The following is a 15,775-nucleotide window of genomic DNA, read 5'->3' as shown; positions in this document are numbered from 1 at the left end:
TTGTTGCTCCGGTTCTCCGTTAGACCCTTGCCCGCCCAGCCTTTTAGCCTCAGCTATCGAGGCTGCTACTTCTGTTTTTAATAAGTCTTTAATGACTGGACACAGGCAACATTCTTCTGCTTAGGAAACCGGCGGCAGACCCAAGCAAGTTGGGTAATTTCAGAGCCATCTCATTGTTGACACCCATGTCCAAAATGCTTGTGAAATTAGTTAATTAGCATCTGAATAAGTATCCGGACCAGCATTAGTTGCTGCACCCATCTCGATTCAGCTTCCGCCCTAGACACGGTACAGAAGCAGCCTTGCTGGAGGTTTCTGAAACTATTGGGAACTGCCATGGTCAGATGATCACCCTAATCCTGTTGGATATGTCTGCGGAATTTAATACCATCTCACATCAAAGACTGGATGATCTAAACAATATTATAGAAGAGCGTTTCTCAACCAGGGTTCCCCAGAACTCTAGGGTTCTGCAGATCACTGAATTGTGGAATAATAAATAGCTGAATAATAAAAACAAATACAAACCTAAGAAATTTAATTTTGAAACACCACAATGAACTTGAAACATCCCTAAGCCACGACTGTCTCTTTTGGCTTTTTCTGGTCAATTTGTATTTAAGAGTCTATTTAATATCATTGAGTCTATGTTTATTTTGTATATGGGGCCCTCGCAGCGGCGATGACGGAAAGACAGGCCCTCTGCCACAGAGAGCAAAAGAACAATGTGGCAAAAATCTTTTTGGTGACAGTGTCCTTATCTCTAGGCCAAGTTCAAGGAATCCCATTAGACTATCGACTCCTTCCCAGAATACTCTGTGTTTCTAGTCTTCTGTCAGTCTCTCTGCTACCAGATTGTTTGAGAAGTCTATATTCCCTATATCCAACAGTGACAATGGTGGAACTGAGTCAGTATTGAGTAAACAGTGCAGTTCCACATGAGCAAATGTTAAAAATATCAAAGTGTCCAGAATCATACATGTGTCTCAAGAGTGTAAAAGACTGTTGGAACATGAATTTAAGGGCTAAACGATGTGTTCCCTGTTCTAACCTAACGCAGAAACATGTTGCATTTCATTGACACCTATTATGAGCCATAGCCCTGGTCAGAGACCACCGCAAGAACATTATTAGCCACTGCTTCTGTTTGATGGAGCGTTAACCATGTGCGCCCTCCTTAATATCCAGCAGTGATCATAAATTGGGAGTTACTGTTAAAGATCAACAACCATTCATGCCACATGTACACAACCAAGGTCAGTCAGCATTCTTTCATCTTCATTCATTATTACCCCTGCACCGGCTGGCATAGCGGTTCGTCCTGGTCTCTGCAGAGACCCTGTCTGCATCAACTACTATATTTGTTTATTGAGAGGCCTTCCTAGCACAGTGTTGGGCAAACCCCAAAGGGTGCAGGACTTTATGATCTGCCTCATCACTCTCTGTCATTGTGGTCACTCAACTGCCTAGCGGCCAAGGAGCAAATTGAGTTAAAAAAAACATGTCTACCACACTTTCCCAACAACTGTGTATCATACATAATATAGATGCTAATGAGCCTATGTAAACATAACACTGTATTGTTGACTGCCACGAAGAGGCTATTTCTCTCCACTTTGATGGTGGGGAGGCTTTCCCTTCTCAAAGTTCATTCTACTTTCTCTCACGTATTCATCACCTCTGAAAGTACCAAGAAAGGCATGAAAGTTCACCTCTTGTGCCAAGCATATGATCTTGTTCTTACTTAAGTACTTTAACTACCATTACCTTCATCCCTGTTCTCCCTGCATCGCCTCCTACTGTTATCTGCCTATGCAAAAGAAAAAGGCATGAAAATAATATATATATATATATAATACAGAGGGAAATAGGCAACGTGAAATGATCCCAAATTGTACATTTGTTTTCTTAAATACTGACATACCTTACATGTGTAACGACTGGAGAAGTTTGCAGAGCTCAACACAATGTGGACAGATGCAATGACTGAATACATTTGCAAATGTGTTTTATTTTCTCAATTTGTCGCAGACGTGTGTTATTGAAATGCCTGTTCACACAAATGCTTTGCGGATCTAACTGCATTAAAAGTTAATGAGTCTTACATTGTGCATTGCGAAATGTACTGTTCTTTTTGTATGCTTAGCTTAAGATACAGCATTTACAAATTCAAACAGATCACCAAAAGTAATATACAACATTAGTTTCTAACAAATCATCCTACAAACAAGTCTAACATTACCTGTCCCAAACCTGTCTAAAGTACAAATACAAATCGTAATTGTGACGGTATAAAATACAGAGGTACATTTACAAAAAATAGAAATTCATTTATGAACCGACGAAGCCTCTTCTAAAATGTGAGTACATACTAAAGTGTCTAGAGTGAAATGCCATCATAAAGATGTTCTCAACTGAAACTTGCTATCCCTTTCCTTGACTTTGCCAACAAAACCCTTTTTAAGTGCCATTGCTTACCAAGGAGCCTAATTTAAAGAACTGGGATTCCACAAAACAAGTTTAAGAAAGGTTTTCTAAAGTGGCAGTGCAACTTGTATTTTTTTGTCTTACTGGGGGCTTTTTTCATAGGCAGAATTGCCCATATTTTCCTATAGGTTGATATCTTATTTAAGTGAGCATGATGACAAATTGTTTTGCTTGCTTTTTTTATCTTACTCATCCACTCTGCGATGGTGGGGCTGGCATGAGATTTCCAAGGTTCAGTTATAATAGATCGGGCTATCACCATAGATATAAAAATAAACTCTGCACCGTCTTTCTCTAAAATAAATGGCATAGTAAGGCCCAAAACATCAGTAAATACCAAAGGTTTAACAACCTTCCCAACTCCTGCTGTAATGGTCTCAAAGATGTCTGCCCAAAATTTGGACACAGCTTCACGAGACAAGAATACATACTCCCAGTTCCCCAATTTGTCATACCTGGGGCATTTTTTGTTAACAGATCAGAAGATTTTATTCAAAAGGGCAGGAATACAATAAAGCATCCCGTCATTATAAAAAACATTCTGTGGAAATTCCAGCCTCTGAAAAAGAGAACATCTAAGGCTAAAATACCGCTGCCAAGTGCTGTTGTCTAAAACAATACCCATCGGACCCCCTCTCTAGGAACAAATATCTTTAATGGCTCGAGTGTCATTCTTATGACATTCCTTGTACCAAAAACTCAAGTTCTATTGACATTATCTTCAGCACATAATTTCTTTACTAATTCCGCAGAGGAATGTATTTCTATCAAAAGTAAATTATAAAAATAGAAACAATCTGTCTGAGTAAAAAAATATAAAGGCTTTGTGTATCACTGCATATTATTCCACAAAACATTTAGGACCAGATGTATGAAGCGCTTGCGAAACAGTAATCAGTCGCAAACGGCTTACAAATCACAAAATCACTGTTTTCTGATGTACAAAAGACGCACACAGAGGTTTATTTGAGAAGAAAATGTTTGGGAGTTGTTATTTTTGCAACTCAAAATAGCGAGTCGCGTTTAACTCTTCTGTAATTGCGATTTACTAGCTTTATGTTAAAATTAGTCGCAAATTGCAAATAGAGGCAAAATGACCATTTTGAACAAACAATTTGCCATCAACTCAAGACGTGTGGTAACTATCTGAACACTATAAAAACAGCCCCAGAATGCATCTGAGGCTTCACCAATAGTGGCTTTACATGTGATGGCAAGAAGAATGTGTATACTGACTTGTTTGCAAATGAGGAGACAGGAGAGGATTCCTGAATCAGAATACTATTTTTCAACAGACTAAGAAATATATGCAAAGTACAAGTTATGTAGTGCTGTAATCTTAGACCTATTAGTTAATTTAAAGTCACACCTTGAGAGGAGTACTCTGCGAAGTAATTCAATCCCTGCCTATGTGCAGTTTTCATATTCTTTTCAACTCTTTGCTTCTGGTAGTTACCATGGTGTTATACCTGCAGCTGGCGGGGTTTCACAGAGTGCTCTACCTAGATATTTGTTTGCATTTCAGGATGCAATATTAAAGCGGATAAATATGCATATTTATTTTCCTAGCAATGAATTACTGAATACTAAAATAGTGTTATAAGATTGCCAATTTTCAACATGTAATTGACTGTATAGATGGTACAAATGTGCCTATTTCGCCACCATTTGACATTGAGTAATTATTTCACATTAGAAAACAATACTCATTAACTAAACATACAAGTGGTGTAAAAATGTGATTACTGATCTTGTATCCCAATTTCCAGGCAGAATCCATGATTTTTCATTTTCAGAGATAGTGGCATTTTCGCAAGGCTCCAAAGAGGAGAATTTGAGGATAGATATTTGTTGGTTAATTTGTTTAAGTTATTGTACCTACTCATTCTATAATATTTGAGTATTATTTGTTTTCGTAGGTCACAGTGCCGATTTCTTATGCTTCTGGGTAACTCGTTAGCTATCCCCTTCACCCTGTAGTGAGTCTCAATACAATGATATCCCCACAAGAACAAGAGCTGTGATTAAACGTGCCCTTGGACTTCTAAAAAGTAGGTCGAGATGACTAAATAAGAGTGGTGGTGCCCTCCAATATTCACCAGAAAGCTCTTGGAAACAGCAACTTGTGCGATTCTGCACAACATAGCTACAAGAGATGGATTAGAAGTAGGGATGTCAGACTCTGACGACGAAGACAAAGAGATGCCACCATCTCGAACCACATGATGAGACGAGCAGCAGAGGGGCGAGTCAGAAGTTCCAACATAACAATCATTATTTTTCTGGGTAAGTGTTAAAGTTTAATATTTAACATGTAATAGATAGAAAAAGGCTTCGTAGTTTGTAAACCATAATATTGCTACATTTTCTAGTATGGTAATTTATGAAGGGTAAGTAGAAATGAACGTTTTGTAATGTTTCCAATGTAAAACAAAACAAAATGTATTACTTTTATGTTGTACAAGCAAAAAAACAAAAGGGTTTTGTAACATAATTTTTTAAGGCTTGTCCTTGCCTCAAGCAAATGTTGTAGCTTCTACATTCTCCCAAATGCCACTCCAACTCCTGTTTCCACATAGAATCATATTATCAGCTGCAGAAATACTATTGATACTGAACTGGACTCCCTTTTGGCCGCTCCTACTTGTGTGCCACTTGCAATTTGTGAGGTTGGCATTGTTTCTACAGCATCAGTTATTTGAATGAGGCTCCTACCTTCATCTTCTCTGTAGTGCCCTACTTTAACTTGTAAACTCACAATGTGATGTGACAATGTGGATGTGCAAGACGATTAATTGACTGTCTTACGCCACCAACACGGGCTGAATTATAGCTTTTCCTCCGTCTTTGACTGAACTTATACTAATGTATTTACAAGCATAAACCCCTCGTAGCATCAGTCAAATTGTCATGGTTTGTCATTCATAGATGTGTGGTTTTCAGCAAGAGTATTTGAAATGCTTTTTAGCTTGAAGTTATGCTTTTATACATGGTTATCAGTTTCTGATTGACCAGTTTTGGACTCATTCATTCAGTATACCTCTGTATCGCATGGACAGCTACCCCTATATGCCTGATATCTGGCATATCTGGATACAGAAAAAGAGCAACATTATCTGCATACCGTTATATCTGTGCCCTTCTTTCAAGTACAAGAGGAATGTCCCTATTGGGGCGAATAAACTCAGCAATGAATAAAGCAAAAAATGTGGCATCGGACATCCCTGGCGAGTTCCTCTGCTGGGAATACAAAGCCAGAACACTGATTGTTAACTATCACCTTCATACACCTGAGCTATAGACCTTGTGAGTACTGAAGAAAGTACGGATTTCGCAAGAATCTTAAATAAGAGTCTCCTACTCACAAGATCAAAAGCCTTTTGGTATCCATCAAATGGACAGCCATAGGGATATTGTCTATGGAAATCACATCTATAAACTCCAAGTAATAGAGTGTATTGGCACTCAAGCTGTGTCCACATACAAAGTTGCTAGATCAGGATGAATAATAATCCTAATAATAGCGTTTATGTGATTAGCTAATATTTTAGTAAACATTTTATAACCCGTATTTAGAAGTGTTATTGGCCAATAAGAGGATGGTTCAGTTTCATCATTCCCTGTTAGTGCTCCCTGCTTAAAGGAGGGTAGATTCACGCCTCCTAGCAAAATAGAATTAATCATCTTCAGTAATGGGCTTTTAATAAAGTGGCGAAAGATTGATGAAATTCAGTACCAAAACAGTGCTCCCCGGGGGATTTCGCACCCGGCATTTGTTTTTATTGCCTCTCTAATTTCAACTTTCATAATTGGGCTGACCAAGCGATCTGTCACTTCAGCATTTAACATGGGGAATTAAACTTTTCATAAGAATCTATCTATTGTTAAAGACTCCTGACTCAAAATTTCCTCTTTTATACAACGAGGAATACTATTCTACAATAATGTTTTGAATTTCCAATTATTAATTTGTGTGATTACTGATTTGAGGATTACTTAACCCTGCAATTACTTTCCAATTGATCTTTTCCTTGGACATCCAAGCTAAAACCCATCCCATATTTTCCCTCTCATCATATACCTGGCAATTAAAAGTATGATTATGACGGATCTCTTTCTCCAAAAGAAACTCTTTTCCCATCAAGTATGATAAGTATATTACGAATGTGAATGTTCCATTAAAGAATTCTCACCTGCCTCATCTGTGGCCAATTGTAACTTATAGTTCTCCTTCCTGTCATTCTTCTTCCGGTACTCTGATAATTAAGTTAAGATATCCCTAATAGTGGCTTTGAAGGGGAAACATCCTTTACAACGCAACTTTTACAACGCACTACCATTACGACGCAACTTTTACAACGTAAGTTATTACAACGAATTGCGCTGGGGGGCGCTCTAGGATAGGGAATAGTTTAATTTACTATCCAACACCTTCCCTACTATCCACGGGGACTGGAGTTGGAATAGTAAATTAAACTATTCACTATCCAGCACCCCCCAACGCAAGTCGCTGTAATGACTTGCGTTGTAAAACCTGCATCGTAATGGCATGCGTTGTAAAAGCATGCGTTGTAGTGACATACATCGCTTTGAAGCACCCCAGACTATTGCCACATCGGCAATGTTATCATTCTGTTGGAAATAATATTCAGCATCAGTTCTTATTACCTGATTGACTAAATCTTGAGACAGCATAATTTTATCTATTATCAATCGCCTATCTACTTTGGGACACCCTACTAAAATTTTTAGAATAACTATAGAGTGGTCCGGCAATGCACTCGCGTGATACAGCTGAGAACTTGTAAGGACTGCGAGAGGGGATAAAAAATAAATCTATTCTGAAGGCAATCTTAAATTGTTTCAAGAAACAAGAATATACTCTACTGAGTGGATTCTGCCTTCTCCAGACATCTTCCACTCCTAGCTGGCCACAGAAATCAATGACAATTTTTTAGGGTTTCATCTTGTGCTGGCTGCGGAGGGGATTAGAAGAGCCTATAATGGAGGAGGGCAGGAAGTTGAAATCTACACCAACTATAAGGCTATCTTGTAATTTGTAGAGTTCCCAACGCAAGTGATGTAGGGATTGGATTTAATCATAAATGGGCTTGTAGGAAACAATATTTTGTCTCATACTTTGAAAAGACATGGGGGCAATGATCCAGAAACCATCTTTATCCATGATAGGTGCCAAAATGCTAATTTCAAACCTTCCACTGGTGTAGCAGAGGGTGGAAAAGCATATTTTAACCCAGGGGTAGTTCACTGTGCCTCCTTGATTTCCTCTAATGAAATGTGTTTCCTGTAGAAGAATAATAGCAGGGTTATATTGCATCAACCCTGAAAAAACAGCACCCCTCTTCCATCTAATATTGAAGCCATTAGCATTACAGCTAACTAGAACTAATTTCAGCATTAGTTAATTGTGATTCTTTTAGGCATTTTGTTTAATTGAAACATTAAATCTAGGTACTGCATATTTTGACATCATTCCGCTGGTCCCAAGCTAATGTTTTCTATACATTGCTCCCATTTTTCTATTCCCCAAAGCCACCACCCAAATTCCCCTTCCATTCCCACTCCCTACTCCCTCATATTACCACCTCTTAGAATCCAGGGGAGAGATAAAAAAAAGATTCCTGTAAAGTCTGATAAAGAAATGTCTTAGCGGTTACTTATAGTTATTATCCCCATGCTTAGAACTCTGAGCTTCACCTTTGTTGCAGTGTCATCTCTTGTTATTCCTTTTTGCAGGACCGACTCTAGGGTGGTGTGGCCTGTGCCACCGCACTAGGTGCTGACATCGGGGGTAGGGGGTGCCGTGCGTTCAAGTTTATTATGGTATTAAAGCACTGGCTGCCACATTCCTTGCCTCCAGCAATTTCCAGGCAACAATAAAAATATCAAGATAATTCCTGTGACTAATGTTCTTTCTGGATAGAGATCTTTTTTTTTTCTAGTTGAGGTTTTGACTCACTGGAAGGTAATATGCCTGCTGCAAAGTATGTGTTCCACGCAGAACACAAGGCGCATATAATGGAAATAGGTCAGTGGGCTACTGCTTTAAAACGAGACCTCCTTTTATTACTTGCAATTTATGGATTAAAATCCCAATATAGAACAGTGAGCTATTAACTTTAATCAAAGAACTGCATGCACACTTCAAATTATAGAATAATGTTGCAAAAAGGGTTAATTTGGGTAGAAATTGATTCTTATTATTAAAGAGAATCCTCAACTATGGTGTTCCTTTTTAAATTCTGAGTTTGTGCTCCTCTAGACCAAGCACTCTCAAACTATACTGCTTACCTTTTGGACATTTTGGAACACACATCAATGTGGTTTTAGAGAGACACAAATTCTTTTCTAGGATTCAAGGGAAATGTGAAAGAATTTCTAGCTATGTAGCTTCTCTTAAAATATTAGCGCGTACATGCGAGTTTGAAAATTTAACGTATTCTTTGATAAGAGATCAAATTGTTAGATGTACAAACAACGTCAAGGTACAAGAGAAGTTATTAAGCAAAAATCCTAATCTAAAAGATGCTATTGCTATCATTGAAGGTATGGAAAATACAAGTATGTGGGTGCGTGAAATGCGTGATGAGAAGAGTAAAGATGCTCCAAGCAAAGATAATGGGACCGCTGAAGAATCTGTTGAAGAACCGGGTTATTTAAGACCCGGCGGCGCCAGGGGCACGCCCAAAGTCTTCGGGTTCACCTGTCTTAGAATTCAATACAGAGACACGGGACTCTTCGTGGTGACGTCAAAGATCGAGTTTATTGACTGCAGCCAGTAACAGAAGTCCTAGAAATCATCACAGTCTGAGTTCTCAGGAGACTGCTCAATTTTACAAAGCAAGTCATCCCTTTTTATGCCAAAAATCACATTCCAGACAAATACCTAACATTTACGAGCTGTCCAATCACATGTATTCACACCAAAGGTATCGCATGACGGTAAAACCCACTTTTCAATTGCCCGGCCCATGATCAATCATCGGACAAACCCAACATTCTTCTTTAGACAGGCCGAATGAACCCATAATAAAAGAGGCCACAACCCATATCATAAATAGACCATAAAGGAAGAAACAGAAACAGGTGACAGTAGGATAAGGCATATTTGTGTGTAGTAAAACTTTCACGATGCCCTGCGCTCTGATTTTAGTCTTGATCAGCTAGCGGGCAAGAACTGGCTCAGCAGGGTCGGCTTCAGGCAACGAGGTCAATTCACTTCGGGTCATGTAGAAGTCAGCACAAACCCCAGCTAAAGGGCACGAGTCTTAAAGGCTCATTCAGCCGCAGTCATCGGCCTATGTGAGGGCAACCACAAAATGGCTGCCTTATACAGAATGATAACTATGGTCCGGAGCAAAATCTTCAAATACACTGCGAGTCTTCGTGTGTAACATGGCGAAAATTACTCGTACTTGCCGACCTCATCAGTTACGGTTCCTTGTTACCGAAATCGTAACGGAACCATGACATTAAAAACACGGGTTCAGAATTCACGGAACCTCAGCCCCTCCTTTTGCCCTTCCATAGGCAATCACTCAGTCTATATCTGAGTCGATGTCGATTCTCATCAGATCGCCAAGGTGCTGTTGAAGCATTATCTTGTTTCTCTGTGTAACTCTCGGGACAGGCGGTCCTCTGACATACGTGGTAGCACAAAGGCCACATATGGCAGGACCGCACTGTATACAAAGACAACACGAGAAAAGAACCGCTAGAGCCGCACCAATGACCATCAGAAGCTTCCATCCCCAAACGGATAATAGTCCCCAAAACCATCCAGTTAACGACCAATCTCCTTTGTCCACATGTATAGACTTGGAAATCTTATGTAACTTGGAAATGGCCTCATATACTGTCGGAGCATTATCTGGGATAAAAACGCAGCAACTCGATTGGATCACTTTACATACTCCATCTCGATCTGCGAGTATGACGTCTAAAACCATACGATTCTGTAACGTCATAAGGCGATCCGCTTGAAGCTCAGCCGTCAGATTACTAAGGGCACCGGCAGTTTCGTTTATGGTGGATTCAACCACTCTCGTCAATTGCTGTAAGCCTCTACTGTTAGCCATCGGTCCCCAAAACGGAAAGAAACCCTTAAAGAAGTCTCCCACTTCCTGTCCAGCGGTATCTTCCCGATTGAGAACGCCTCTAACAACTCTTGTCTTACGGTAATCTGCAGTGGCATAATACGTAGGAGGCAACAAATATCCAACATAACACGTTCCTGAAAAATCAGGGGGCAACCATGTATATGCTCTGTTGTAACAAACAAAATACGTGCCTTTAGCTGCCAAAAACGGCGGGGAAGATTGTGACGTAAAAGCATACGTCTGAGTACAAACACTCTTCCCCAGCTGAGCTTTCGGATTTTTGCCATTACCTTGCAGACAGAATTGGCCTCGGTGGGGTACGACCCAAATCGGAGGTGACCTCTTTCGTTTCTGCCTTTCGCTCAAACTAACACTGTACCTTGTCGTGTTCCATCCCACATAAGCCGATAACTCTTCCTTGGGAATAGTCCTGTACGTATCGATATCTCTGCTCATATTCATAACTCCCTTCACCAAGGCTTGATTACTCAAATTATCTCGCATGGAATGCAAAGGATAGACTTCCAGGGCATAAATGAACATTGTCTGAAAAGCCCATAGCAAACCATTCTGACTAAACGGTAAGATCAGATAGGGAACAACTCTATCTGTAGTATGTGGCATAAGACCACACACCCAACAATTAGTAGTGTTCACTACCAACTGATGTTGGTGCAGTAGCTGTATGAATGTGTTATGTACAAACTCTGACCTTCTAATCTGCTCGTGTTCGGGTAAGATATGAAAGGAATGCAAAGAAGTAGTAGTAGGAAAAGTCGTAGGTTGAGAAACGGGTGCAGAAGTTAATTGAGTAGCAAAGATAAATCCAACCCACCAAAGTCAACGTCATGCTAAAAAACATCAGAATACATGTAATCAAAAAGCACTTGTTATGCATTATTTTACATAGTTTTATCTTAAAGTTCATTTTCTCAGCAGCTCTCTCTATCCCAAAAAACTCCATCCTCTAACTGGGCTGTTCGCGGCGGTTGGTTTTCTTCTGCTAAGGAGTGCGTCTGTCAGCCCAGGGAACGCCCTAAGACCAACCAGAACCGTCGACCTTGTGTCTACACGGCTGCAATCCCAAGTCTTTACACCGCGACCCTACAGCTGAACCCGGATGGCGGTTGGAAAAAAAGAAGAAAAAAAAGATCAAAACAGTTTTTTGGCTGAGAGAGTGCAGTTCTAAAATCAAAAAGGAATTATTTGCTCTTTATTAGTCCATTATTTCTAGGTCGTAGATTATAACGGTTTTTACCAAGCTCTGTCTGGTTCTGGAATAGCAGTTCAGGCTCGGTGGTGTCCAGTCTCAAAGATGGAGGCACAGCTGCTTGTAGGACATCATCGTCTTCTTTCTCAGTCTCTCTCCATACCAACTCAGCATCGCTGAACGGTGTGAACTTTGGCAATTTTTCAGTCTCGGTGTCTGCAATATGTTATGTTATGTTATGTTAATTTTATTTTTATAGCGCACTGCTGCCCCAGCAAAGGGGCGTCCAGGCGCTCAGACAGGTACTATAACATAACATGCACAGAAAATAGGAGGGAGCTGCTACTCAGAGACAGGAAACAAAAAAGTTTTAATAGCACGCCTAAAGGTGGACAGGTCATTAAGAGCTCGGATGTGCACCGGGAGCGAGTTCCACAGTCCCGCGGCAAGCACCCGGTAAGAGCGGCCACCCATTCTACTGAGTTTGAAACGGGGACAGACCGCCAGATGCAAAGCCTCTGATCTTAAAGATCTCGGAGGAGTATAGGGAATGAGCAAGTTAACAAGAGCCGGCGGCGAGGAAAGTTTCATGATTTTAAAAGCCAGACAGAGCGCTTTAAACTTAATCCTCTGTCTGACCGGTAACCAGTGAAGGGCAGAGATAGTACCGGAAACAGAGCAGTGTCTGGGAAGTCCAACAATGGCCCGCGCCGCGGCGTTTTGTACCCTCTGAAGCCTGGATGCCTCAGCCTGATTAACCCCTAACATCAACGCACTTCCGTAGTCCAGCCGGGATAAAACCGAGGCTTGAACCACGAGCTGCCGAGTGGGAGGGTCGAAGTATTTAAGAACCGGCCTTATGCCTCGCAAAATACCGTAACAAGTGGCTGCAACCTTCTTCGTATGACCTGTGAAAGAGAGCGCAGGATCCAGCCAAATCCCTAAGTTTTTCACTTCGGGCGCTGGAATGGGAGTAATGCCCAGCTCTGGAGGCCACCACTGGTCTCCCCATAGCTCAGCATGTTTCCCTAAAACCAACACTTCAGTTTTAGTGGCATTCAATTGTAAACAATTGGTACGTAGCCAACTAGCTACTGCCACAAGTCCAGCTCGGAATCTGGGGGCCTCCACTTCCGGGTCTCCACTCAGTGTCACCGCCAGCTGCGTGTCGTCAGCATATGAGGTCATCGTCAAACCCCACTGTTTGACGACTGCTGCTAGCGGTACCGTCGAGGATCCACTGGTCGTACGGCAGAGGTAAAGGTACCCTCTTACAGTGTACGCCGTGGATCCAATTTTTCTTCCCAAAGACTTTTACAGAGGTTCTTGTAGACAGCAACACCTGATGAGGGCCCGTCCAGCGGGGCTGGTCGTTCTTGGTCCGTTGAAAATTTTTCACGAGAACCCAGTCACCAGGATTGATGGTGTGACCTGGGTCCACAGAGGCTGGTGACAGGTTATCGTGAACCTCTTGATGCAAGACACGCAATTTAGCCGTTAGGTCATACAAATAGTCCACCAACACTGGATAGTCAATATCACTAAACTTTGTTGGTCTCGGCACTCCCCACACATTTGCCGGTCGACCAAAGACGATTTCATACGTACTAAGTCCGATTCGGGAATGCACTGTAGTTCTAGTTGACAAAAGTGCCAACGGCAAAGCATCGGGCCATTGGAGGCCAGAACTCGCCTGAATTTTGGCTAACTTTAGCTTCAAAGTGCCGTTGTAACATTCCACTAATCCAGCTGATTGGGGATGATTCGCGGCATGGAATTCTTGTCTTATGCCCAAACCCTCACACACTCTCTTCATGATCCTCCCCATGACCTCACTTCCGTTATCACTCCACACCATCCTTGGCAACCCAAACCTAGGGAAATATTCTTTGAGCAAGACTTTAGCTGCGGACGAGGCCGTATTATCTTTTAGGGGGTATGCCTCTACCCATCTAGAAAAGGCACAAACAACTACGAGGACATATTTCAGATTGTTGCACCTTTCCATGTGGATAAAATCCAATTGCAGAACCTCGAACGGATACGTCGGAGGCGCAAAGTGACCAGCTGGAGTTGGAGTTCCCTTACCTGGATTATACATCAAACACACCATACAATTCTTGACCACATTCTCAGCACATTTTGGAATTCCGTCATTCTGCCATACTGGAGCCAATAACTTACAAATTCCTTTCGCACTAATGTGAGACAACCCATGTGCCATCGTAACCACCGCAAGCACATATGCATCCGGCAACATCCATCTTTGGTGTTCTGATAACTCAACCCAACAACCAGCCGAATCCAATCTACCCGTTGTTTCTCTCGACACACTCTTTTCATTTTCAGTGGCTTCAGCCTGGATTGATTTCACACTCTCAATCGTATCTTCACACATTCCAGCTCACCAATCCATCTCGCAGGGCCTGCAACATACATTCGACTCATCACATTTCTCGCTGTTTCTTTCGCGACTTCATCCGCAAATGCATTACCACGACCAACATCATCCGTAACCTTCCGGTGAGCACTGCACTACACTTCACAATTGCAACTTGCTTCGGCAAAGTAAGTGACTCCAGAAGCTCATTCACCAACTGCCCGTGTTGGATCTTAGTCCCATGCGATGTCAGAAATCCTCTTTCTTTCCACAGGCGTCCGAAACTGTGTGCTACACCAAACGCGTCGGTATACACATTCACTCTCTTTCCCTCAGATAAAATACACGCTATCGTTAATGCAATCAATTCTGCTGCTTGCGCCGAATTATAGCTCACTCGTGCAGTTTCAACAATCGTACATAATGTCGTCACGGCATAAGCCGCGGTCGTATCGCCATTTGGAAGCTTGTAGCATGACCCATCAACCCATAGCGTACCATCAGGATCCGAAAGAGGAGTATCTTTCAAAACGGTTCTGCCCTTCGTTTCCTCCTCCATCCTAAGAAAACAATCATGCTGTTCCTGACCATCTGTGCCCACAGAAATCAGCAACAATGTCGCTGGAGTCAATACATTACACCGCTTGATGTGTATATGACTAGCCAAAAGCGTCAACTCATAGCCCGACAATCTCGCACTAGTAAGGTGCTGAGTCTTGGTTCTATTTAACAAAGTATCCACTGCATGTGGAACCATCACAACAACAACAAACGTGTTATCCATCACCAATCCAGCAGACTGTCGGATAGAAACAGCCGCTGCCGCTGTGGCTCTTAAGCAACTTGGCAACGCTCTAGCTACCGGATCTAAAGTCGACGAGAAATACGCACATGGACGCTGCTTATCACCGAATTGTTGAGTCAAAACTGACAATGCACAACCCTCTCTCTCGTGGACGTAGAGTGTAAAAGGCTTACTATAGTCAGGAGTACCCAACACTGGAGCAGAACACAACGCATCACCCAGTTCAGAAAAACTTTTCTGACAATCGTCAGACCGAGGAAGAGGGTTCGGTGTATCCTTGCAAGTCAATGCCAACAGGGGTTTTGCCAACAAAGAAAAGTTCGGAATCCACTGTCTACAATACGACGTGATACCCAGAAAAGCACGTACCTCTCTCTGCGTTTTAGGCACAGTCATTTGAGCAATCGCTTGAATTCGTTCTGGGGTCAACCTTCTTCCCTCCTTTGACAAGAGATGACCTAAGTAGGTCACTTCTTGGCGACAATACTGCAACTTTGAAGGTGACACTTTATGATGCGAGTCAGACAAATGTTGTAACAAAGAAAGAGTAGCTCCTTTACAAGTTTCTTCATCATCAGCAGTCACTAATAAATCATCAACATACTGAATAAGAGCAGTACCAGCAGGCAGCACAAGAGTATCAAGCTGAGCTTTCAAAACCTGGCTATAAATGGAAGGACTTTTGCAATAGCCTTGAGGGGCGCGCTTAAACCGGAAGCTTCGGCCTCCTAAAGAGAAGCCAAAAATATCCCTACTCTCCTCAGCGATTGGAA

This window comes from Lissotriton helveticus, chromosome 4_1 (genome assembly GCF_964261635.1).
Source record: "Lissotriton helveticus chromosome 4_1, aLisHel1.1, whole genome shotgun sequence".
Classification (NCBI taxonomy): Eukaryota; Metazoa; Chordata; class Amphibia; order Caudata; family Salamandridae; genus Lissotriton; species Lissotriton helveticus.
This window is presented reverse-complemented; position numbering follows the sequence as displayed.